Source organism: Symphalangus syndactylus, chromosome 3, assembly GCF_028878055.3.
Source record: "Symphalangus syndactylus isolate Jambi chromosome 3, NHGRI_mSymSyn1-v2.1_pri, whole genome shotgun sequence".
NCBI classification, from domain to species: domain Eukaryota; kingdom Metazoa; phylum Chordata; class Mammalia; order Primates; family Hylobatidae; genus Symphalangus; species Symphalangus syndactylus.
Window position 1 is genome coordinate 53674363 of NC_072425.2, and position 23958 is coordinate 53698320.

At 46.8% G+C, this 23958-nt stretch overlaps 1 long non-coding RNA gene across 1 annotated transcript; it reads left to right on the forward strand.

Annotated features, from left to right (window-relative positions):
- The first annotated feature begins 7482 nt into the window (after positions 1–7482).
- Positions 7483–19468, forward strand: LOC129479223 (uncharacterized). Its single transcript, XR_008656617.1, has 4 exons — positions 7483–9079; positions 13182–13352; positions 15915–16062; positions 16175–19468. It is a non-coding gene; the product is annotated as an uncharacterized lncRNA (long non-coding RNA).
- Positions 19469–23958: the final 4490 nt, after the last annotated feature.

A 23958-nucleotide genomic window follows, 5' to 3' on the forward strand; every position in this document is an offset into this window, starting at 1 on the left:
CAGCTTCTCTGTATCCTCTCCCGAATTTGATATTGCCACTGTTTAATTTTAGCCTTTCTGATAGGTTTGTACTGATTGCAGTTTTAATTTGCATGCCCATGAAGGCCAATAATATTGAACACCAATTTTCATATGCTTATTTTCCATCTGCATGTCTTCTCTGGCAAAATGTCTCATATCTTTTGCCCATTTTCTAATTGGATTGCTTGTTTTTTCCTTATTGAGTTTTGAGGGTTCTTTACATACTGTAGGTGAATGTGTGTTGTATTTTCTCCCAGTCTCTAGCTTGTCTTATTTTCTCCTAGTCTCTAGCTTGTCTTTTCATCCTGTTATCAGGATTTTTTGCAGAGCAAAACTTTTCATATTTGTTGAAGCCTGGTTTGTCAACTTTTCCTTTTATGGATTATGCTTTTGGTGTCATTTCTAAGAATTATCTCAGAGATTTTCTAAGAAAATTTTCTGAGGATTATATCTCAAGTATTTTCTCTGTTTTTTTTTTTTATTTCTAAATGTTTCATAGTTTTATTTATTTATTTATTTTTTATTTTTGCAAGACTGCTCTGTCGCCTAGGCTGGAGTGCAATGGCACAATCTCAGCTCACTGCAACCTCCGCCTCCCAGGTTCAAGCGATTCTCCTGCCTCAGCCTCCCAAGTAGCTGGGATTACAGGCACCCACCACCACGACTGACTGATTTTTTTGTGTTTTTAGTAGAGATGAGGGTTCACCATGTTGGCCAGGCTGGTCTTGAACTCCTGACCTCAAGTGATCCACCCGCCTCAGCCCCCCAAAGTGCTAGAATTACAGGTGTGAGCCACTGTGCTTGGCCATAGTTTTATGTTTTACATTTAAGTTCATGATCTATCTTGAGTTTAAAATTTATCGGCAGGGTAAGGTTTAGGTAATATGTAATTTGCCGAGTGAAAATATAAACCATCAAGGGATACATACTCTCTTTAATATTTTTATGCGTACAATCTAATTCCTAATAACGAAAGTCATGCTGTGAGCACATGTAATGGGTTGCCTCCTCCTTTCTGTGCTGGTAATCAAGGCCCATTCTCTCTGCTTCTTTGGTAATCCTTTTGCTCTGAATTGCTGCCAGGCCTGTCACTTTGTAGAACTGTAGCATATCTCACTGCAACTAAAATTTGGAATTTTAGCTTCACAGTCACTATAGTCAGACCCAGTTGCCAATTACCTCCTCTGAACTTGCATTTCCATTATCATACTGTTAGAAATGCTTGTTCTTCAGTGCCGTAAAGAAATAGCACTTGAACGTAAATTTAATTTCCTCAGCAAGGCCATTTTTACATTATGCAGAAAGGGTACACTCACCAGCAGTTTTGCCATGAGAGTACACCGAACAAAGGAGACAGGGTCATTTATAACCTGACGCATCCACCCTACTGCTGTGTCCAGTTTCCATTGGCTGAAACGGGACCTCACATTCTGTATTTGTCCCAATTAGCTAGCAACTTAGAACTTTTTAAAAGAGGCAAAGGCAGAGGAGAACAAAGGAAGGAGAAAGTACTTCTGGAATGCTGAGAAAGGTAAAAACACCTTCAAATAAGGAAGAGGAACAGGCTATGACCTAATGCTTGCTTGGACCAGTATAAGCATGCCAGGGCAAATATTTAGGCTAAATTGTGGGAGCTAAGAATATAAAGTACATTGATTTATTATGGCTAGCAGATATTTAAGAATGTTAGCACAGGTCTTGGAATAAATTTTGCTTCTAAGAGAAGTTACTGTTTATTCCTAATTAGATGGGGAGGAAAGTCTTTGAAGAGGAACCTCTGCTTTACTTTTTACAATACGTTTTTGGCTAGTCTATCTTTTGAATAATTTAAAATTGATTAGTTCACATGGAGTCAGCCATTCTAGTGCAATAACTTTTGTTTGCTTCTATTCTTAATTCTTAAAGACAACAAGAATTCACAGGGAGCAGGGGATGAAAAAAATATTCCTTGACTAGAAGCTCCTATCTGAGTATATATGTTCCACAGCAGAGGCTGAGATAAGAATGTGGGTGCAAGTTATTTACTTGGGTGGGGGATGACCTCAGGAAGCTCAACAAAGGAAGAGGGAAAACTAAGAAGGAAGGCCAGTGAAGGGAGGTTAGTGATCGGGTTACTGATGTGGGTGACTGGGGCTCTGCCTGCTGGGCCCCCCCCGATGATCCCTGCTGATGGTGCCTCAGGATTACCCCAGTGAAGGACAGGTAAGCTGGGTCTTCATCCTTTGGCCCTCATCCCTCTCTGTCTGAGCAATCCTAGCGTGTGGATGGAGCAAGCTTCAGTGTGCAGCATGAGGCTCTGGTTGCCTAAGAATATGGGGCAGAGCACCAATGATGTTGGCTGCGGCTCACCTCAGTGCCAGCTATGGTTGAGGTTGGAAGTGTTGTAGCATGTAAGCCCCACATGCTCACTTGCCAGGGAGCACGAAGGACACACTGCCTCTCGCAATCCTCTTTCCATTTCAAATCTGAGTTATTACTAAGATTGCAATAAATGCTCTAAGGTCCTTATTCTGACCTTTATGAAACTCTTGGATCTCCTTTGGGCTGTCTCTAAATTTATCACCCATTTCATAAATCATATAATTTCACGGGGAACCCAGGAAGGCCCACCTGACATTGCTCATATGTTGCGCCTTGTCATCTATTGGTAGGATCTAGAACAAAGGGAGAGAACTGGCTGGAATGGTTTCCAGCACCACAAAGGGCCACGCAGATTCCAGAGCCTTCAGGGAACAGAAATGCAAAAGCCTGGAACTGTTCACTAGTTCTCATCCCTGATTATCCAGTGATCCTTACAGCCTACCAAGCAGGGCAATTCTAGTTCTCTGTTGGGTAGTGTTTCTCCAACTGTAGTTGGAGGCCCATCCAGTTGGAATCAACTGGCACATTTCCGGTTCTCACTTTTAGAACCCCTGATTCAGCAGATCTAGGGGGGTACCCACAACTTAGGAAAGAACCCAAATGGTTCTCATGCACACTGGATATTGTGAACCACGCTTCTAGGGCTGCAGCATGCTGATATGTGGGACATTTATACCTTGCTGTGTTTGTCTCTTACCTTTGTCAATGAAAAGAGTCAAATTCTGTAAAATATTTAAAGAGATTTATTCTGAGTCGTGTATAAGTAACCATGGCCCATGACACATGTGTCCAAAGTGACCAGGGTGTAGTTTGGTTTTATACATTTTAGGGAGGCATGTGACTTCAATCAAATACATTTAAGAAATATATTGGTTTGGCTGGGTATGGTGGCTCATGCCTGTAATCCCAGTACTTTGGGAGGATGAGGTGGGAGGATCACTTGAGGTCAAAGGGTTTGAGACCAGCCTGGCCAACATGATGAAACCCCATCTCTGCTGAAAATACAAAAATTAGCCAGGCATGGTGGTGTGTGCCTGTAATCCCAGCTACTCAGGAGGCTGAGGCAGGAACCCAGGAGGCGGAGGTTGCAGTGAGACAGAGCAAGACTCCTTCTCAAGGAAAAAAAAAATACACTGGTTTGGTTCAGAAAGGTGGGACAACTTGAAGCAAGGGGGTTGGGGGTGCTTCCAGCTTATAGACAGATTTTAAAATTTTCTGGTTGACAATTGGTTGAGTTTATTCAAAGACCTGGGATCCATAGAAAGGAATGTCTGGGTTGCCATAAGAGGTGGTGGAGAGCAGAGTTTTATCACACAGATGAAGCTTCCAGGTAGCAGGCTTCAGAGAGAATAGGCTGTAAAATGCTTCTTATCAGACTTAAAGTCTGTGTTGATGTTAATGTGGAGAGGTATAATGAGGCATGTCCGACTCCCATTTCCCTTTGGGGCCTGAATCAGTCTTTCAGGTTAAATTTTAAGAGCACTGGCTGAGGAGAAAGTTCATTCAGATGATTGGGGTGCCTTAGAATTTTATTTTTGGTTTGCACCTTGCACCCCAAATCCGGTCGGACCACAGAAACATCCTGTGGTACATTGTGAATAACTCTAGCATCTCTGGCTGTGGCTGTAAGTTATTCACTCCCACCAGTAAAATTGGAAGCTAACTGAATATATTCCTTTTGCTATAGAGAGAAGCACAGACAAAGGCACCACAGAGATGCACAGTGACACTCAAATAGGCAGCGAGACAGAGCTGAAGGCGTCGTGCTGTGAGAGCCATCTCCCCGCAGCATCCCCTCTCCTGGGTGTGAATTATGTCCTCCAAAGGCCTCAGCCACTGCAGCTTGAAAAGTTACTTTTATGCTATTTCCTTAAAGCCAACGAGAACACTTGACATTTCTAGAAGGCTTTGAGGAGAGAACACTGGTTGTTCTCGTTGGTTGTGTAACTCTGCCAGGAATTTAGAATATTGTTAGAATCTTTATTACATTTCAGCCTGATAAGGAGACGAAATAGCTAATGAGTCCACTAAAAGAAAACTGCCAAGTAGCAAAGTTGGAAACTTTGGCCTTTCTTTGCCGTATAATAACATGCCCCAGGCACAGAAGGTTTAGCACATTTTTCCTTACTAAAACACAAAACAACAACAGCAATAACGCAATAAGGAGTCTTCAACTCCTCCCACCCCATAGCCCTGGGCTGTTCATCTGCAAGTCATTGTGTTAATAGCTTTTGTTTGTTTGTTTGTTTTTTAGCATTTGGTCTTTTCGCTTAGAAATCCATGGATTGGGGCAAGTCATGGGGAGCAGTACTGTGCCTTTGCCATTGTTGTGTGGAGTGACAGTCCCCGCAGCTGCAAGTCCTCACAAACCAGAATGGGCATGTTCCCATGGAAAGGGAAGGGTTGTCTGCCTGGAAGAACCAGTCACCTCTAGTGGCTGGGAATGTTTGTGCTTACCCACAGGGCATGGGAATGTATGTGCTTACCTAGCCCAGAAGAGCTAGAGAGAAGAGCCCAGGTATAAGACAAGGAGACTTGTGGCAACTCCAAAGGGTCCCCTCTGGTTCTGGAATGGAACTTACTAGAAATGAAAGGGAAGTTAATAGCTCCCTCATCAGGGATCTCAGTGTGTGTTTATGTCCAGAAAATCAAGGTTCTGGGTGCTCTGATGGCAACTGTGCTGAGTGTGGCTGTCTGAACGCACCAGGTCTCATTCGCTGAGCTTTTGTTCCACCTTCCATGTCAGTTTGGAGGTTTGTTTCTTCAAGCAATTACGTCAGGTTCATTATTTTTCTTGGGCATAGAATACACTTCCATCCCACTTGTTGTGGTTTGAATATGTACTCCCAAAAGCATGTGTGGGAAACTTAGGCCCCATGCAACAGTGTTGGGAGGTGGGGCCTAATGGGAAGTGCTCAGGCCATGAGGACTCTGCTTTCATGAATGGAGTAATGCTGCTATTCCAAGGGAGTGAGTTCCTTACAAAAGGACAAGTTTGGGCCCCTTTTCCCACTTTCTTGTCCTGTCTTGCCCTTCCACCTTCTGCCATGGAGTGACGTAGCAAGAAGGCCTCGCCAGATGCTAGTCCCTCAGTCTTGGACTTTCCAGTCTCCACAACCACAAGCCAATAAATTCCTGTTGATTATAAAATTACTCAGTCTGTGATATTCTGTTAGAGCAGCACAAAACAGACTAAGACACTATATCGTCCCTGGCTTTGAAGGGTTGCAACTGATGTGGCTCTGCTGACAAACACAAAGGCCCTCTTCGGAGTTAACTCATCTCTTGCAGCATCTGAGCCCAGTCTTTAGTGGACTCCTGGATAACATGCCCTCCTGTTTGCCTCCTGCTTTGGTCTCTCCCCACAACCCCTCCTCTCTGTTTCATCCTTACAGGCTATGGAGCCATGAGGGCCTTAGGTCTTGGCTTCTGCAGAGACTCCTGTCCAGTTCCTTGTCCTTAAATGTCATCTTAGTGCCAATAGCTCCAGGTGTGTATCTGCATACTGGCCTCTCCTTGAGCACCAAGCACATGACTAACAGCCTTCTGTTTTTTTTTTTTCTTTAGAGACAGGGTCTCACTTTGTTACCCAGGCTGGAGTGTAGTGGCATGATCACAGCTCCCTGCAGCCTTGACCTTGTGGGCTCCAGGAATCCTCCCAAGTAGCTGTGACCACAGGCTTACGCCACCATGCCTGGCTAATTTTTAAACTTTTTGTAGAGAAGGAGTCTCGCTATGCTGCCCAGGCTGGTCTCAAACTGCTGGACTTAAGTGATCCTCCTGCCTTGGCCTACCAATGCATTAAAATTACAGGCATGAGACCCGGCACTTGGCCCCAACTGCCATCTTGACACTGCTATTTGAAAATCCAATCAGGATCTCATATTTAATGTGGCCAAAAAGAGTCTTAATTTACCCCCAAGCTTCCAAACTTGCTCCTTCCTAGTCTTTTCCATCTCAGTAAATGACTCAAGCCCAACAGGCAGCCCTTGCCCTTGATTCTGCTCTTTTCCTTGCCTTCCACATACAATAAACCCTCACATTGTCCTGCAGGCTTCACCTTCTATTTCAAAATACATTTTGCATCTGTCCACCAACTCAGTGAGAGGCCACTGGAGGTTCTTCATGACCTTGACCAGCCATTCCAGAGGGTGGAGGAGGCAGCATGCGGATGGGGTATAGCCGTGCAGGAGCTGGAAGCAGAGATAGCACAGATAGCATCTGCAGACAGCACTATTTGGTGCATAACGGAAAATGGCAAAATAGGGCTATTGGTGGAGGAAAGTGTGAGGTCAATACAAAATGAAAATTTAAAAGACCAACATAGAGCATGTTTTCTTGCTATTGGAATGGTCTGGTAGAGAGGGGACACAATGGTGCAGGAAAAGAGGCATCTCTGAGAAGATGGTGGTGGGGGATGCAGAGTTTAGCACCTGGAGAAAGGGCTGCTCTGCTTCACTGTGTCCAGAGGTGCCTGTTGCATGGAAGCCCAGAAGTCAGGGATTGGGGGCCGATGATGGACAAGACAGCCATTGCCTGCTGGCTTTAGTTTTCTGCCTGAAGGACAGCTTGTGGGTGGTGGTGGAGGGGGCTGTGAGGCTGAGGACAGAGGCTTTGTGCAATGGTTGCTCTGGAGAGTGGGAGAACAAACTCTTTAGGAGAAGAGAGAAAACCTTCTGGGCAAGGAGAGCGCTTGTTTTGGGTTTTGCAGTCTTCCATAAGACACCAGGCACAGCATACTTGTAATTCCCAACTTGCCTGATCATCTTAGTGGTAGTGGTCCCTGGGTACTGCAGGCAGGGTGAACACGACAGGGTTGGGCGGTCCCGGGGCAGGCCCAGGACACAGTAGCAGTGGGCATGGCGGGAGGCGGAGCCGCCACGCTGGGCAGCAGCCAGAGGGGCTCATTAGGAAAAGAGAGAGAGAAGAAAGGAGGCCGGGATTAAGTAGAAAAGGGAGTAGATGTTCTTGCAGAAAAGAATGTTCCAAGTATTTTATTTATTTTTATTTTTAACATGGGCTCCCTGGTGAGAACTTCTGGTTCTAGCTGTTGTTTTCTTTGCTTCTGTCAATACGCTCTGGAGTTGAATTTGCAGATTGAACTGTTGTGCTCTGTGGGTGGGGATATGGAAGCACAAGGCTGTCTCTGACAACAGCGTCACGCTGGCCGCTGTCCCTCCAACCCGGATGGGCCCTACGCTGGGCCGGGAATTCTGCCCCCAGGGCTGATGGGAGGACGAAGTTCTTCACTTATCTGTTATGAGTTTTCACCATCAACTACCCCCGCTCTTCTTTTGGGGTGAGAGATGGGACTTGTCTTGGAAAGAAGGCTTTGCTTTGCCCTTGGGAAGGTGGAGAGTTGAGAAAAAGAATGTGACTGGCTGGGCTTAATGGTGTGAGTTGGTTTTGTGCGCTCTAGGGTGAGAAGTCTGTTTTTCCCATGGGTTTTGTCTTTCTGGTCCAAGAACTTGAGGACCTTGCTAGAAGAGCGTTCCAGCCAGATTCTCTCTTCACCTGCTTCTGGAGTTTGGGGTTGAGCAGCCTGGAGTGCACAGAGCCTTGGCATCCATGGTTCGGGGTTCTGCAAATGGGCCAAGCCCACTCTCAGAGCTGTGCGGGTGAATCCAACAGTGCCTGTACCCTGCCTGCTCTGGAAATGGGGCCCCTGGAGAAAGGAGGCCTGGACTCTGGAGAGCGGACACCAGTCCTGGGGCCTGGCCAATAGACAAGGACACAGGGATCTTTGATAAACAGGGTTTGGCTTTCTTCTCAGAGTTGTGATTTCTTGCCTGGTTCCCATGAGCCCCTAGGAAGCTGGACCTGGAACACTTGTGCCTGGTATTCTCTGTTGTGGGGAATCCAGGGTGAAGTGTGGCCATGCCTTGGGCTATCCTGGAGAGCTACAGCGCGGGAGAAGCTCGTGGAGTTCTGTGACACAGTGATTGGCCAGGAAGCCCAGAGCAAGAGGCGACAAGACACAGCCAGATCAGGGAGAAGGCCTGCCAGCAATCCAGACATCCATGCCGTGAGCTTTCTGCAAGACCTCAGGCAGTGCTCCAGAAGGCCACCTCTGGGACGGTGGGGTCCTACAGGTGGGCAGAGCTGGGTTTACTTTTGCAAGTTCATATGTTCAGAGGTAAAGCCCATGGGGGTGAAGACCTGGCAGGTGCATTCCACCAATCTGGCCATGGGAAGGACACCTGTGCTTTTTCTGAGTGGCCACGTGTTTTTGTGGCTCTAGGAGTCAGGGTTAGAGCCAGATTAAGAAAAAACAGAACCCCAAATGCTGTGAATTTCAGGCTTCTTTGGCCATTCAGGTAAAAAATAACCTGTGCCAAGTGGATCAAGCTTGATGTGGGTGCGAGGGAAGCAGCATGGGGCTGTCATTTCAATCAGGGCACAAACACTGGAGAGAAAATAAATACTTTAGAAGGCACTTGACCTTTTAATGTGGAGTTCTAAAAATGGAGATTGAACACAGTGATGCTTAACAGAGGCAAAGAGAGCCAGGCTGCTATCAGATTCTTTCTATTCAAGAGTCTGGCTCCCCTCCCTGGCATTAGCAGGGCAGCCCTGTTACCTGAGTGAGTACAAGAAGAGCTGTTACCTGGATGAACCTGAAAACAGCCCTATTACTTGGGTGAGCACAAGAACAGCCTGTTATTTGGATGAACCTGAGGATAGTTCTCTTACCAAGGTGAGCTGGGAATAGCCCTATTATATAGGTGAATCTGAGAACAGCCTGCACCTGGGTGAATCTTAGAACAGCCCTGTTACCTGGGTGAAACTGAGAACCCTGTTACCTGGGTGAGCCTGAGAACAGCCCGTTACCTGGGTGAACCTTAGAACAGCTTGTTACCTGGGTGAACCTGAGGACAGCCTGTTACCTGGGTGAACCTGAGGACAGGCTGTTACCTGGGTGAACCCGAGGACAGCCTGTTACCTGGGTGAACCCGAGGACAGGCTGCTACCTGGGTGAACCCGAGGACAGGCTGTTACCTGGGTGAGCCTGAGAACAGCCTGTTACCTGGGTGAACCCGAGGACAGCCTGTTACCTGGGTGAACCTGAGAACTGGGTTACCTGGGTGGCAGCTCTCCTGTTGGCCAGAGGAGCTGAGGCTGGGCGGGGCACCCTCTTGTTGAGTACAGACGGTTTTGTTTCTCCTCCTTGCTTTGCTTTGTTACTATGTTAATCTCTTTCTCTGTATGTTTTAGCAGCAAGTGTATTCTCCTGGTTAGAAAACAAGAATCTCTTGCCCAGCTGGGCCTTGTCCAAACCCTAACATTTTCTTTAAACTTCTTTCAAAGCGTTGGGTTGCAGTCTGTGGTGTGGGACGTCCCTCATCCCAAAGCACTCTCCTGGCCTAGGGGAAGAAAAGATGGGAAGGGCTGCTCTCCTTCTGGTCCTCCTTTCTCTGAAGTCCCTCTCACCCTGCAGGGAGAGCCGGCCATGCATGTCCTGCTGGGCTAGACCTCAGTGATTTTGTTTTTTTTTTTTTGAGACGGAGTTTCGCTCTTGTTGCCCAGGCTGGAGTGCAATGAGGCAATCTCGGCTCACTGCAACCTCTGCCTCCCGGGTTCAAGCGATTCTCCTGCCTCAGCCTCCCGAGTAGCTGGGATTACAGGCATGTGCCACCAAGCCCAGCTAATTTTGTATTTTTAGTAGAGACGGGGTTTCTCCCTGTTGGTCAGGCTGGTCTTGAACTCCTGACCTCAGGTGATCCACCCTCCTTGGCCTCTCAAAGTGCTGGGATTACAGGCGTGAGCCACCAAGCCTGGCCGACCCCAGTGCTTTTTGGAGTCACGTGGGGCCTGTGCAATCAGAGGGCCTTTTGTGGGGAGTTATCTGTATACAATGGGCTTTCTTTTCAGGCATAATTTTAGCACATTTTAATGGGAAAATTCTGTCTGAAAGTATGCCAACTAAAAAAATCAGATTGTATAGAGTGGATAAAAATACCCCGGCTACTCAGCCAAATGCCAGCCCTCCTAGTCCTTATGGCTCCAGGGAGAGTCCCATTTGCTGGGCGCTGCCTCCTTTCCAGCACCGGGAAAGTGGGGGGTCAAAGGCCGTATGTCCTCTGACTGCCTTTTTCTGCAGGCAAACTAAAAGTGACCTGAGTGCTCGGCCAGGGGCATGTGGAAGGGACTGGGAGTAGCCCTTGGACACCAAGGTCCAGTGGAAGGGAAGGCTGGCCACGCTGCTGCAAGGTGTCCCAGACTCAGCCTGAGTGTCAGGCCCCTCTCCTCCCTCCCTTTCTCCCTCTGCTTCCCTTCTCTCCTCCCTGCTGCGAGGGCCTTTTCCTCTCTAAGGATGCTGGGATTTTGAACTTGGGATAGAGAGGTGAGCCGCTCTTTGAGCTCTGTGGAGTTGATCTCTGCATCTGCCTATGTTCAAGACTGTTTTCATTGACTGTCTCTGTGGCACCACCAGCCATAGGATGGGATTGGCTCTTTTGTTTTCATTCAGATTTCATGACTAATTTCTGCACTATCGATCACCCCCCACAAGCTGGTGACTCACTCTCTCACCAAGGAGGCCGGACCCCACATCCCTCTGCCTTTTCTGGTCTGTTTACGCAGCACTGACAGAGGAGGTGAGAAATCCAGTGAGCATTTTTCTTTCTGAGTCAATTGTCTCACGAAGAAAGAAGCTGGGAAGCAAGTGAACATCCTTTTCTCAAAGTCTGGAAAATGACAGGAGCCTGCCGTGCTACGTTCCGTGGCCAGCCTTCCCTTCCACTGGACCTTGGTGTCCAAGGGCTACTCCCAGTCCCTTCCACATGCCCCTGGCCGAGCACTCAGGTCACTTTTAGTTTGCCTGCAGGAAAAGGCAGTCAGAGGTGAAGTGTGAGTAGAGCAGGTGTCCTCCTAGCTCATGGTAATCTCAGGCTGCTCTTGTCTGCAGAGGCCCAGGGAACTCTGAGCCAAGTATCATGTGTCTGCAGACGCATCCGCAGCAAGGGATAGCTCAGATGCCAGCAGCTTCCGGTGTGCTCAAGGGTGCTGGCCAGGGCCAGAAGGGAGGCAGCTTCCCAGTGCTGGCAGTGACTTACAATGTATAACTCTGTGAGCAAGCCATGGGGTGGTGCCCCTGTTGGGGTCCCTGCCTCTTTGTCAGGGAGAGTTTGTCACCCTCATTCCCATAAGAGGGCCTCAGGCCTGACCACAAGATGGGTGTGGCAGTGCAGAGAGCATGTTGGCAACTCAGAAATGGGAGAGAGGTCAGGGTGAAATGTGACCGCAGAGGTGTAGGCCGCCCCTATTTGCAGCTTACCCTTGACTGAGATTTTTTTTTTTTTCTTGAGATGATGCCTAGCTCTGTTACGCAGGCTGGAGTGCACTGGCACAATCTCAGCTCACTGCAACCTCTGCCTCCCAGGTTCTAGCCATTTCCCTGCCTCAGCCTCCTGTGTAGCTGGGATTACAGGCACCCACCACCACGCCCGGCTAATTTTTGCATTTTTAGTAGAAAAAGGGTTTTGCCACGTTGACCAGGTTGGTCTTGAACTCCTGACATCAAGTGATCCTCCCGCCTTGGTCTCTCAAAGTGCTGGGATTATAGGAGTGAGCCACTGCACCCAGCCTTGACTGAGATTTTTAAAGAGAATGCAGGCCGGGTGCGGTGGCTCACGCCTGTAATCCTAGCACTTTGGGAGGCCGAGGTGGGCAGATTGCCTGAGCTCAGGAGTTCGAGACCAGCCTAGGCAACACGGTGAAACTCCGTTTCTACTAAAAAAAAAAAAAAATTAGCCGGGCCTGATGGCCTGTGCCTGTAGTCCCAGCTACTCAGGGGGCTGAGGCAGGAGAATTGCTTGAACCTGGGAGGCGGAGGTTGCAGTGAGCTGAGATGGTGCCACTGCACTCCATCCTGGCGACAGAGTAAGACTCCATCTCAAAAATAAATAAATAAATAAATAGAATGCGTTTGAAGTCCTTGTGATGAATTTAGGACAGTAAGCATGTTGATAGATCTGCCGGGCTACAGTTCAAATGCTGTTGAGTTACATCCAATAAACAGTTGAGCTGGTTCTCTCCAACCCTCCAGAGGAATAAAGCCATTGCTTGATGCTGGGCTCTCACTGCCTGTGCCGTGCACCCCTCTGGCAGCGTGGTGAAGCTTATGGATGCCTGATCAGAATGATGTTTCTAATATATGAAATAAATAAAATAAATGATATAGTTTGGATGTGTGCCCCTACCCACCCCCCAAATCTCATGTGGAATTGTCATCCCCAGTGTTGGAGGAGGAGCTTGGTGGAAGGTGATTGGATCATTGAGGTGGATTTCCCTCTTGCTGTTCTCATGATTTTGAGTGAGTTCTCATGAGATCTGGTTGTTTAAAAGTGCATAGCATCTTCTTCTTCTCTCTCTCTTTTCCTCCTGCTCCGGCCATGTGACATGCCTGCTTCTTCTTTGCCTTCTGCCATGGTTATAAGTTTCCTGAGGCCTCCCCAGAAGCAGAAGCCTGTACAGCCTGCAGAACTGTAAGCCTATTAAACCTCTTTTCTTTGTAAATTACAATCTCAGGTATTTCTTTATAGCAGTGTGAGAACAGACTAATACAATAAAACACATGGGATGGGTACTTTCTAAAGATAGTGTGACAGTGTCCGCCAGGTCACATGCTTTTCTCTCATCTGAACTTGTCACTCCACCACCAAGTCCATTTCTCTACCTCCTGGAATTCAGGAAGCCCTGAGAATCCCTGGACCAATAGAATAAGAAGGGAGTGGTGGTGTAGCAGCTCTGAATGTAGCTCTTGACCGTCCCAGCACCTCTTCCCTCTTTGTGAGAAGCAGGCTTGTGTAAGAAGCATGACTGCCTAAGACCACCACACTGTGGGAAGGCCAAGGCCTGTGTAATGAGGCACCATGTTCAGAGGAAGACCAAGGAGCACCAAGGAGGCAGAAGACTGAGTGGAGAGGAATATGCAGGGGATGCTGTGTGGTCAGAATCAAGCTTCCCAGGTGAGCCTCCCTCAATCTCCTGATCCACAAAACTGTCAGCAAAAGAAAATGGTTGCTCTAGGCCATTAAGTTTGTTTTTATTTTGTTTTCTTTTTGTTTGTTTGTTTTTGGAGGGGGTGGTGGTGTCACTCAGCAATAGAAAACCAGAGCACAGGATTATCAAGGAAATGAATTCTATTAAATTACAAGAGGTGATGGTTAATTTTATGCATCAACTTGACTTGGCAATGGGGTGCCCAGATATGTGGTCAAACATTATTTTGGTTGAGATTAACATTTGCATCAGTGGACTGAGGAAAGCAGGCTCTTCCTAATGTGGGTGGGCTTCAGCCAATCCATTCAAGGCCTGAATAAAATAAAAAGGCAGCCCTTCCCTTGAGGAAAGGAAAATTCTTCCCATCTTGTGGCCTTTGGTTTGGGATTTTTTTTTTTTTTTTAATTGAGAGGGAGTTTCACTCTTGTTGCCCAGGCTGGAGTGCAATGGCGTAATCTCAGCTCACTGCAACCTCCACCTCCCAGGTTCATGCAATGGCGCAATCTCGGCTCACTGCAACCTCTGCCTCCCGGGTTCAAGCAATTCTCCTGTCTCAGCCTCCCGAGTAGCTGGAATTACAGGCATGCACCACCACACCCAGTTAATGTTGTATTTTTAGTAGAGATGGGGTTTCTCTATGTTGGTCGGGCTGGTCTCGAACTCCTGACCTCAGGTGATCCGCCTGCCTTGGCATCCCAAAGTGCTGGGATTACAGGCATGAGCCACCGAGCTGGCTGGGACATTGGTTTTTTTTATTGCTTTTGGACATGAATGGAAAATTAGCTCTCCTTTGGTCTCAAGCCCAAGACAGTAACTGACACCATTGGCTGCCCCGGGGTCCAGCTTGCCCATTCGCCCCACGGGTCTTGAGGCTTGCCGGACTCTCTTTCTCTGTTTTTCCTTCTCACCACCACCCCCACCCCCACACCCTATTGGTTCTGTTTTCCTGACTAGTACACAGGTTAAACCAAGAATGCCAAAGAGAACTCTTAGAGTGTATGCACTTGATTCTCACCTATCAGCAGGCAAGAACAGTAGTCAGAAAATACAGTTGTGCATTGCTTCACAACAGAGATACGTCCTGAGAAATGCATTGTTAGGCAATTTTGTCATAGTGCAAGCATCCTGTAATACACTCACACAAACCTTGATGGTAGAACCTGCTATGCACCCAGGCTATAGGGTTCATGCCATTGCTTTTAGGCCATAAACCTGTACAGCATGGGACTGTACTGAGTACTGCAGGCAACCAGACACAGTGGTAAGTATTTGTGTATCTAAATCTATCTAAATGTAGATAAGGCAGTAAAAATATGGTATAAACGATAAAACATGGTACCTCTCCATAGGGCAGCTCATTAAAAACACCGTTGTATATGCAGCCTGTCCTTCGCTGAAATGTTGTTGCATGGTGCTTCACTGTACTTAGCACCTCAAATAGGTAGAGATGTGTGCAGGTCTTGGGACAATAACAGGAACTCTGAGACAAGATTCCTGCCCTTTAGGGAGCTTTATATCGTGCTTAGAAAACCCATAGAACATGAGTTAATGATGCACATAGATGCATAGGAGAGAGGTAAAAGGCCAGCACCCCCAATTCCAAGCTTCAAGAATTTTGAACCCCGGGCCAGGGTTTCAGGGCAGCTGGATCACTTTCCCTGGAAGGATGCACTGTAGCAAGCTGGAGAGGCTCCCACCACCCAGGAGAGTGACTGGTGGTCTTTTAGCAGCAGAGATGGCTTGTCTGCAAACATAGTGAAAGATGCAGGTTGTTTATGTCCCTGGGGCAACCCCTGCCAACAAAGGGACAGGCGCCAGTGGAGAAGGGTCAGCCTCCTCTAGGAGAACTCTGGGAGACTTTCTATGGGCATCCCAGGAGGCCCTCCAGGGCCATGCCTGTCTGCTCACAGCAGTGACCTTGACCAGGCAGTTCCATAACCTTCTTTCCTGAGCACTCCCCCTGGTCCCAAGAAAACTAGCTGATGGCCGAAGAAGCTTTGCTTCCATTCTTCTGTCTGGACTGCATTCCCATGGGCATTCTTGGAGAGAACATCCATGTCCACGTTTCAACTTTGCGCGTCTCCAGCTTGCATGTTGCAGAGATTTGTAGACTCCATCTTCTACCACTGCTTTTGCTACTACTCCTGAGGGCAGCTGCTATTGTAGGCCTGCTAGGCACTGGGTGCTTCACTTACATGATCTCTAATCCGCTCTGCAGCTGAGCAAGGCAGGTGCGAGAGGTTCCATTTAACAGAGCAGCCAACTATTTAACGTACCACTGCTGATCCCCGAGCCCCGTCTGCCCCAGAGCTGGTGTTCTCTGTAGCCCTCCCTTGCTCAAGTGCTGCCTGCCATGTGCAGAGCATGGGTTCCCAGCTGGATGAGGCATCAGCCTGTATCTTTGGTGTGGGTGCAGTTGGCTACACACTTGTGCTGACCACTTGCTGTGCCAGAGGGGATTTCTGATACTGCCAAGACTTACACAGCAACATGCCCTCCCATTATTGAACAGGGATGCTTTCTTCCAGTGTCACTCAAAGAAGCAGCAAGACTCTGTCTTAACATGGCCTGCTGTTGCTATTATTTCCCTCGAAGCCATGAGACCCTGGATGAGAGCAGCAGCGGGGCATGTGAGTTAACATCGCTTGCTTTCCTGACTCCACTGCCCCACTCATGGTAAGTATCCAGTATGTGTTGTCCAAGGCATGGTTGCATTTTTCATATCTTCCGTTTAACTTTCTTGTTGACTGTGGTACATCAATCCAGTTTGATTTTTCATTGCGCACAGAGGTCATAGCATAGCTTCTTGCACTTGTCCTTCTCTGAATGGAAGCCACTTGGATCCTCCAGGTGTTTCTCCAAGGGGCAGGGCTTTCAGCACAGAATCAACAGGAGAAACCATCTGGAAAGCCCGGAGGCGTGTTCCGCAGCATGTATGAGCAGAGCTGCAGTAAACGGTGCCTCCTTGTCTGCCCATCTTAGCTGTTCAGCTGACTTCTTGCCGTCTCCAACTGTCTTCTCTATCTCATCCTGATGACTCCTTCCCACAACTCTTTCCCTGGCTGCCGCACCGGTCCAGCTGCAGCCTGCATTCACAGTTACTTACACAGGGAGTTTCTTGTTTCCGAGATGGCCAAATTGTCTTCTGAAATTTACCTCCATGACTCTGGTTATATATTTTGGTTCCTAGTGGGTGCCGACATCACAGTGGGCTGATTAGATGGTTCGCACTACTTGTTGGCAGGCCTTCGAGCCTCCGGTGCAGTTTCCCGAAAATATTCCATCTGCAGGTGGGAAGCCCAAGCCCCTGGGCAAATTATGCCACGAGTGTGTCTTGGCAGTTGTTCTGGGTTCAAATGACTTGTGCCATGGTTCAAACATTCCCTGGGGATTGTCTGGATCTGAGCTCCTGGTGGTGGGAAGCCAGCCTTTGGTGCCAGCCTGGCCCAGCACCATCCCTTGACTCCCAACCCCACCAGAGGGTGAGGACTTGGTGTGAGCAGGGACACAGCAGGTCCCAGGAAATTCTGCTGAGTGAATGGGTGAATAAAATAGTCTCAGGCCCTGTTTGTTATTCCCTCCTTGCGCCTACTCAGAACTCCTCCTCACTTCCAATCAGAACTTGTCTCCTCTCTGCCGGAAGGTCAGCCCTGGTGATTCCTGGAATTCATGCCTCCTGTCGCGCCATGGTTCTGTGGACTGCTGGCTGTTGTGGGGAGCTATCTTCCTGGTGAGCTTTGCAGGGCAGGGTCCCAGCGGGAGAGCAGAAGCAAGATGTATGGCGCGGACAAGGGATTCTTTCCAGGGGTTAGACCCCCCGGGACCATGGGGGAGCTGGGCAGGAAAGTACAAGAGGTGTTGGAGGATCTGAGAAAAGGCATCAACCAGCCTTTCTGAATCCCTGTCCTGTGGCGAGAGAGGCAAGTCAGAGCATGGGGCATGGGGAGGGGAGTAGGCGTGGTCTATGGAGTGCCACCACCTCTAGCATCAAGTCCAGGCTCAATGTTTGCTGCTGGGCCTGGGGCCCCTTCTGGTCAGTGGGAAGGGTCAGGCCCAGAGGAGGGAGGGCAGCTCTGTGTTTGCTTGTCACTGTAGAGGCCATGACAACCTTCAGGGTACAAACTGCTGCTTCACTTCCATTTTGCAAATCTCAGGCAGAATCCCTCTTTTGGCCAACTCTCTGCATGGAAGAGGGTTCTGGAAAGATAATCCCAGTGACATCACGTGTGACCCAGGTTCTTCACGTAATACTAACTGCTGTGGCTGCATCTCAGATTTCTTTGTGTGCCGTTGAGTGTTTTACCCAAGGCAGATACAAATGAGTGATGGGGAGGAAACAGGCTAAGGGGGCAAATGCAATGCTTTTGTTGACCCAGCCTTCATTATGGGTTCACTACTGATCGCCATACCAGCAAATGCTGCATCCTGCCCCAAGGCCATGACAAGGAGCGCTTGAAAGCAGTCTGTCCATTTCCAAAATATTGTCACTTCAAGAATGATGTGTAAATGGCATCATACAGTGTGGAACCTTTTGGGATTGGCTTTTTTCACTCAGCATAATTCCCTGGAGATTCATCCAAGTTTTATGTATCAACAGTCCATTCTGTCTAATGGCTGAGTGGTGTTTCACAGTCTGGGTGTGCACAAAGTGTTTAACCATTCACCTGTGAACTGAAGGACATCTAGGTTGACGATTACACATTTTTGACTACTACAAATAAAGCTGCTGTGAACATTCATGGTGCAAGTTTTTGTAAGACTGTAAGTTTTCATTTCTCCGAGATAAATGCTCAAGAACACCACTGTATGGGTGTTGCATATTTAGTTTTATGAGAAATGACTAAACTGTTTTTCAGAGTGGCTGCACCAGTTTACAGCTCACCAATACTTTATTATTCTTAAAATAAAATATTACTAAGTTAATTGTTGGGGAGGACAGTGGTGGATGTGGCCATAAAAGGAGAGCAGGAGGGATCCTTTGGGTGACGAAAATGTTCAGTATGTTCAGTATCTTGACTGTGGGGGTGAATACACCAATGTACATGTGAGAAGATTGTATAGAACTAAACACACACACACACGAACACACACACACACACACGAGTCCCTGTGCATATATAACTGGGCAATCTGAACATGACACGTGGGTTGCATCAATGTCAATACCTGATGGTGAAATTGTATTCTAGTTTTGCCAAGATGTAACCACTGGGAAAACTGGGTAAAAGTAACTGCATGTGAATCTACAATTATCTAACAATTTAAAAAATTAATTAACGAGTGTCTAAAATATATGATATTTGTTAAAAGGCAAGCCTATGAAAAACATGATACATTATTAAGAGTTAGGCAAATGTTGTTGTTACTTGCTTTTCTGCTTTTGGGTCCAAGTGCTGGTTACTAAGATTCCTAGCCTCTTCCGAAGGCCGTCCTTCCTCCACACAACTGCAAGAAGAGGCCTTTTCAGTGTAGATCCTTACTTTACCCCTCCAACCCGGGCCCATTTTAGGGAATAGAAAAGCAATTTGGAAGAATTAGACTGAGGGACCCGTGCCTCCAGCAGATGGGCCGGTGGAAGAGCAATCAGCGCTGTGGGAGATGCTGCGGGGAGGAGCGTGTCTGCGAGGAAGGACTGCTGGCTTCAGCACTTTCCGATTAGAATTTCATGATGGAATACTTGGCACACCAATGCTAAAAACCAAGTGTGAAAAAAATCACCCCAGAACCTACTAGAGTGATACTGTGGAGGATCTGTGGGCTGGACCGCCACTGCCCTGTATCCGCATGGAGAACTGATATCCCATGGCAGGGCCACTGGGTAGTGGCTGGTGCTAAGTGGGAGCATGGGGTGCGTTCCTTGGTTCATTTTCCACTGATGTTTTGGAAATTGGGCTCCATAAGAGCACCCAGAAGTGCTTATTAAGAACCACCTGTGCTCTGCTGGTTCCTGAGGTGCCAGATTCCCTCCAGGGAAATGTTGACCTTTATGATAGACTATCTTATGACCAAAAGCTTCGCAGCATTAAAATGTGATCCATCTCGTTAGGTTATCCTATGAAGCCTATAAATAACTCTAGAAATGAGATCCTGTGACAGCTATTTATTTTCACCCTTACTATTTAACATAAATATTGGCTATTTATAGCCAGGTCATCAAGGCGGCCATTGCTACCCCCATCCTATTATTTCCCTCACTCTGACTTGGGAAGTGGAGACTTGAACCTGGAAGAGGGAGAGAGGTCCAGTGGGGGTGGCCCCCCCTTCTTGGAACCTGGTCTCCTTAGGGACAGAAATTTTCCTACCCCATTTATACTCTGGTTATCTTGCTGAGAAGCCTGTTGAGACTTCTCCATCTTGGCATTCTTATACGTGCGTGATGTTTTCTCTCCCAGTACGTTTGAATTTGAAAGAACCATGAAGGCTCTGAGATTTTACCCTTCTTGCAAGCTAGCAATCATTTTCACTGGTGCTGGCAGAAGACAGGAGATTCCTGGGTCAGAGACAAAGGACAGTTTGTTACTGACAGCAATAAGAGTAGCCAAGGTAGCTGCACTTTTGTGCTGGTTCCCCGAGCCCCAGTTCCCCCAGGGCAATGTGAGGAAGTTCAGGTGATGCCTGCATGTGCATCGACTGCAGGAGAGGAAGCCTGAACTCAGGGAACCCAAAGTTTCTGTAAGCAGGTGTGAAAGGAAAATAAAAACTTGGGACCCCAATTACTCTGTCAAAGGGAAAAATTAAGCTAAAAGCTGAGTCATGCAAGAAACTGTCTTTCCTTTTGTTCCTAAGCAGACAGCTGTAGATGAAAGGTTAAATATCTCCAATGTGTTTTTCTGAATTAACTCCTCCCTGAAATTGTGCAAGTGATGGCCTAGTCTCACCTCTTCTGCTACCAAGCCATGTGGCTGTGTGTTGCAGCCATGGATAAATGACATTTGGCTCTTCCTTGAGGAAAGACATGCTGTTGGGCTGTGAGGAGCACACGTAGCTGACAGCCTCCAGCTGTGACACCTTCAGGAGCCCTTGCAGCATTTAAGCTGAGGCTGTATTTTTCTTAGGCAGTCCTCAACCAATGCCTGAAGATGACAGGGCAACAAGGCCTGGACATCTCTGCCCACTGTAGGGCTTCTCTATGTTCTCTCTGTGCTGGAGCTTCCTGTGGGCCTGGCAAAGACTTTCTCTTGGCTGCACCACCAGCTGAGGCTCTCCTACCCCATCTTTTTTCCTTCACTCTCACCTGTTAGAGGTGTCAGCCTGCACCATGGTGTGGTTTTCTTTCTCTGGATATCTTTCTTTCTGTCTGCATATCTTAGGTCTTACTTCCAATAAATCTTTTGCACTTCAAACTCTGTCTTGGTGTCTGCTTTCCAAAGGACCAAACTGACACACTTGATAGAAACCACCACTCAACTGAGTGGATTAGAAGAATTATCTAATGAACGTGAGGCTGAGCGAGGTTTCCCCTAAGACTCTCTCTGAGCTTCTGTGGGGAATCTCTGAAGTATTGCCCATCTTAGGGATATTGTAACATTGACTTCCTAGTTCTTAAGTAACCTATTCACAACCCATCAACTTCTTCCACAAACCAGGGACAGACTGTTTGAGCCCATGTCCATAGACTTCTAGAGTTGCTTTTTGCTCTTGCTGCTTAAGGGTTCAGCTCAAGGTTGCCTCCTTACCCAGGTCCCCCAATACCTTCCTCTTTCATTACTCTAGTTTGTAAATATCCACATCCTCTGTTAGATGGTAGCTTTTATGGATGTAGGATCCACATTGTTGCCAGTGGCCAGAACAATGCACACAGTGGGTGCTACATAAAAACTTGCTAAATGAATAACAAATGACAGATGCTCCAAATGACTAGTTTGCTATGTCCTGAGTCTAAAAAATGATTCCGACTGGCTCCTTATACTCTTCAATTCTTTTTGCTTACTCCTCTGTCAAATGTCCTCAGGGAGTTATCCTATAAAACATTGTCATCCTTGTCTTAAAAATTAGCATTATTACTTTGCACTCACAGTGAGTTATCAATTGTCACTCCTGCAGTGGAAGAGAATCTGAGTAACCTCCTAGTTGGTGACATTCAGGAGCTGTGGATGTCACACAACAGAATTTGTAGGCTCTGAAAAAAGGTTTATCAGCATCTATATGGGAGTCATTCCAGCCCAAGCTGTGCTGAGACATGAACTTTCACGTGGTCACCTCTGGAAAAACCCACAAAGACGAGAAAGGAAGTCCTTGGCCTTAAGGACTTCCCCAGAGAAGAAACAGTTGGATTTGTTGGAACTCTATTTGTTGCTGAGACGTGAAAGTTCTTTGATCAGTCCGATGGCCATTTCTGAAACCACAGTGATCCTCCACTCCCCTGTCTTTTCCTGGAATGGGCCCTGATAATTTCAAAACATTCCTATTTTTTTCTGCAAGCCAACACCCTTCCTAAGTACACAATGTTTATGGGCAGTCAGACGGTTTGGCATATTTTTCAAACCTCTGAGGATGGCAAGTTCAAGTTGTCTGTGCTGTTATATGGCATATCTAATAATCCACACCTCAAGACTTGATTTTAAGGTTAGCAAGCCACGAGAATGCTCTTTGAATCCCCCTGCATGTTTCATCACCTCATCTCTATTTCCCTTTAACTATGGCCAGCCAAACTGTAACCTGAGATTAGGGTTGCTGTCAGAGAAAACAAAGGAAAATAAATAAATACATTGGCACAATGCCCCATACTACGATTTTGCAAGTCGTGGGTATGCTTGCTCGATGAAAAAATTCCCCATAACCAGTCATGACTCATTCCCACTTGCTGCTTGCATGGTTTGGGAACATAGTCTTTACTTATTTTTTTCCTATATTAACATGAAATAGCATCATTCAAGCTCATCATCAATACTTCGTTTTACAAACTTCCTGACAGCCACCTTCAGCCTTTTGATCGCTAATCTTGTGTTGCTTCACTACCATGATCATTACTAATGCTGAAGTGTTTGGGCTTTATTTTTCCTCTGCATTTAGTCAATTGTTTTAAATAAATAAACAATGCGATTATACTGTATGAATTGTTTAATATTCTGCCTTCTTTCCTCAGTATTTTATTGTGAGAATTTCTCCGTTGCTGCTAAATATCTTCAACATATCACTTCTATTTTTTGTAAGATATTTATTATAGTATTATACCATGGGTCATAACTTATTTGGTCATCTCTTACGTTTTGACATTTAGTGTTGTTAAAATTATACTGTTATAAGTAATGCTACAATGAACCTCATTCGATATAAATCTCTGTGTAGTTGTTAGGATCATCTAGGCTTAAGGAACATCCTTTGTTGGACATCTTGTTCACATCCTTTGTAAGAGAACAAGAAATAAAGCTTTGTTGTGTTAAGCCACTGAGATTTTGGGGCTGTTTGTTATTAGCTGCATTTTGCATAGTTAGTCGGTGACCAGGCTGAAGAGGTGCCAGCTTTGCCATCCTCCCTCCAGAATTTGCACACAGAGCCCAGGGTCAATGGGAACTCACAGGTGCCAGGCTTACCATGTAGGAAACTCTTCCTTTCCACCCACAGCCCATTGGCCCGTGCCAGTCACCTGGCCCCATCTACCTGTGAAGGAGGTGGTTTTGTATTTTTCTATATACCCAACACAGAAGAGAACAGGATGTGCCTGGGCAATGATAACATCCTGCTTGTATGAGGGTATGGCTTTTACTTAACGTAGATGTCCTAGAATGGGAGTTATTGAGTTTTGCCAACTTATTTTTTTTCTAAGACACACCATTTTTATAGTTCTGCCAGCTTGTTTTCTGCCCTTGTAAAGCCACAAATGTTACCACTTTATACTCTTTGCTGATCTAAGAGGTAAAAAATGCTATCTCATTGTTGTTTTCATTGCTCAAATTAAATCTTGAAGTTTTGTAGATACATTATTATTTTGTAGATACATTATCATTATTATTGAGAGGAAAGATTATTTTCAGATGTCTGTTATTCATTTGCGTTTTACAAGTGTTTAGTAGAGTTACAAAACAATTACCCTGAAAATTCTCTGAGTATCTCATGCCCGTGTCACTGTTAGACCTTAAATATTTTAAAACAATCCTGGCAGCTCGGTGCGGTGGCTCATGCCTGTAATCCTAGCACTTTGAGAGGCTGAAGTTGGGTGGATCACTTGAGGCCAGGAGTTCGAGACCAGCCTGGCCAACATGGTGAAACCCCGTCTCTACTAAAAATCCAAAAATTATTCGGGTGTGATGGCTTATGCCTGTAATCCCAGCTACCCAGGAGGCTGAGGCAGGAGAATTGCTGGAACCCAGGAGGCAGAGGCTGCAGTGAGCCAAGATCGTGCCATTCCATTCCAGACTGGATGACAGAGCAATAGAGGGAGACCCCATCTCAAAACAAACAAACAAACAAACAAACAAACAAACAAACAAACCCTGTCAATGGTCCTAGCACCACTCACCCTTGCTCTCCCTATGGCAGTATTGGCTCTGGAGTGCAGATCTGTCTCTGGGATCTTCCTATGTCTTGTAACTTACCTTGGGTCTCAGTTCCCTCACCTTAGCAAGGCTTTAA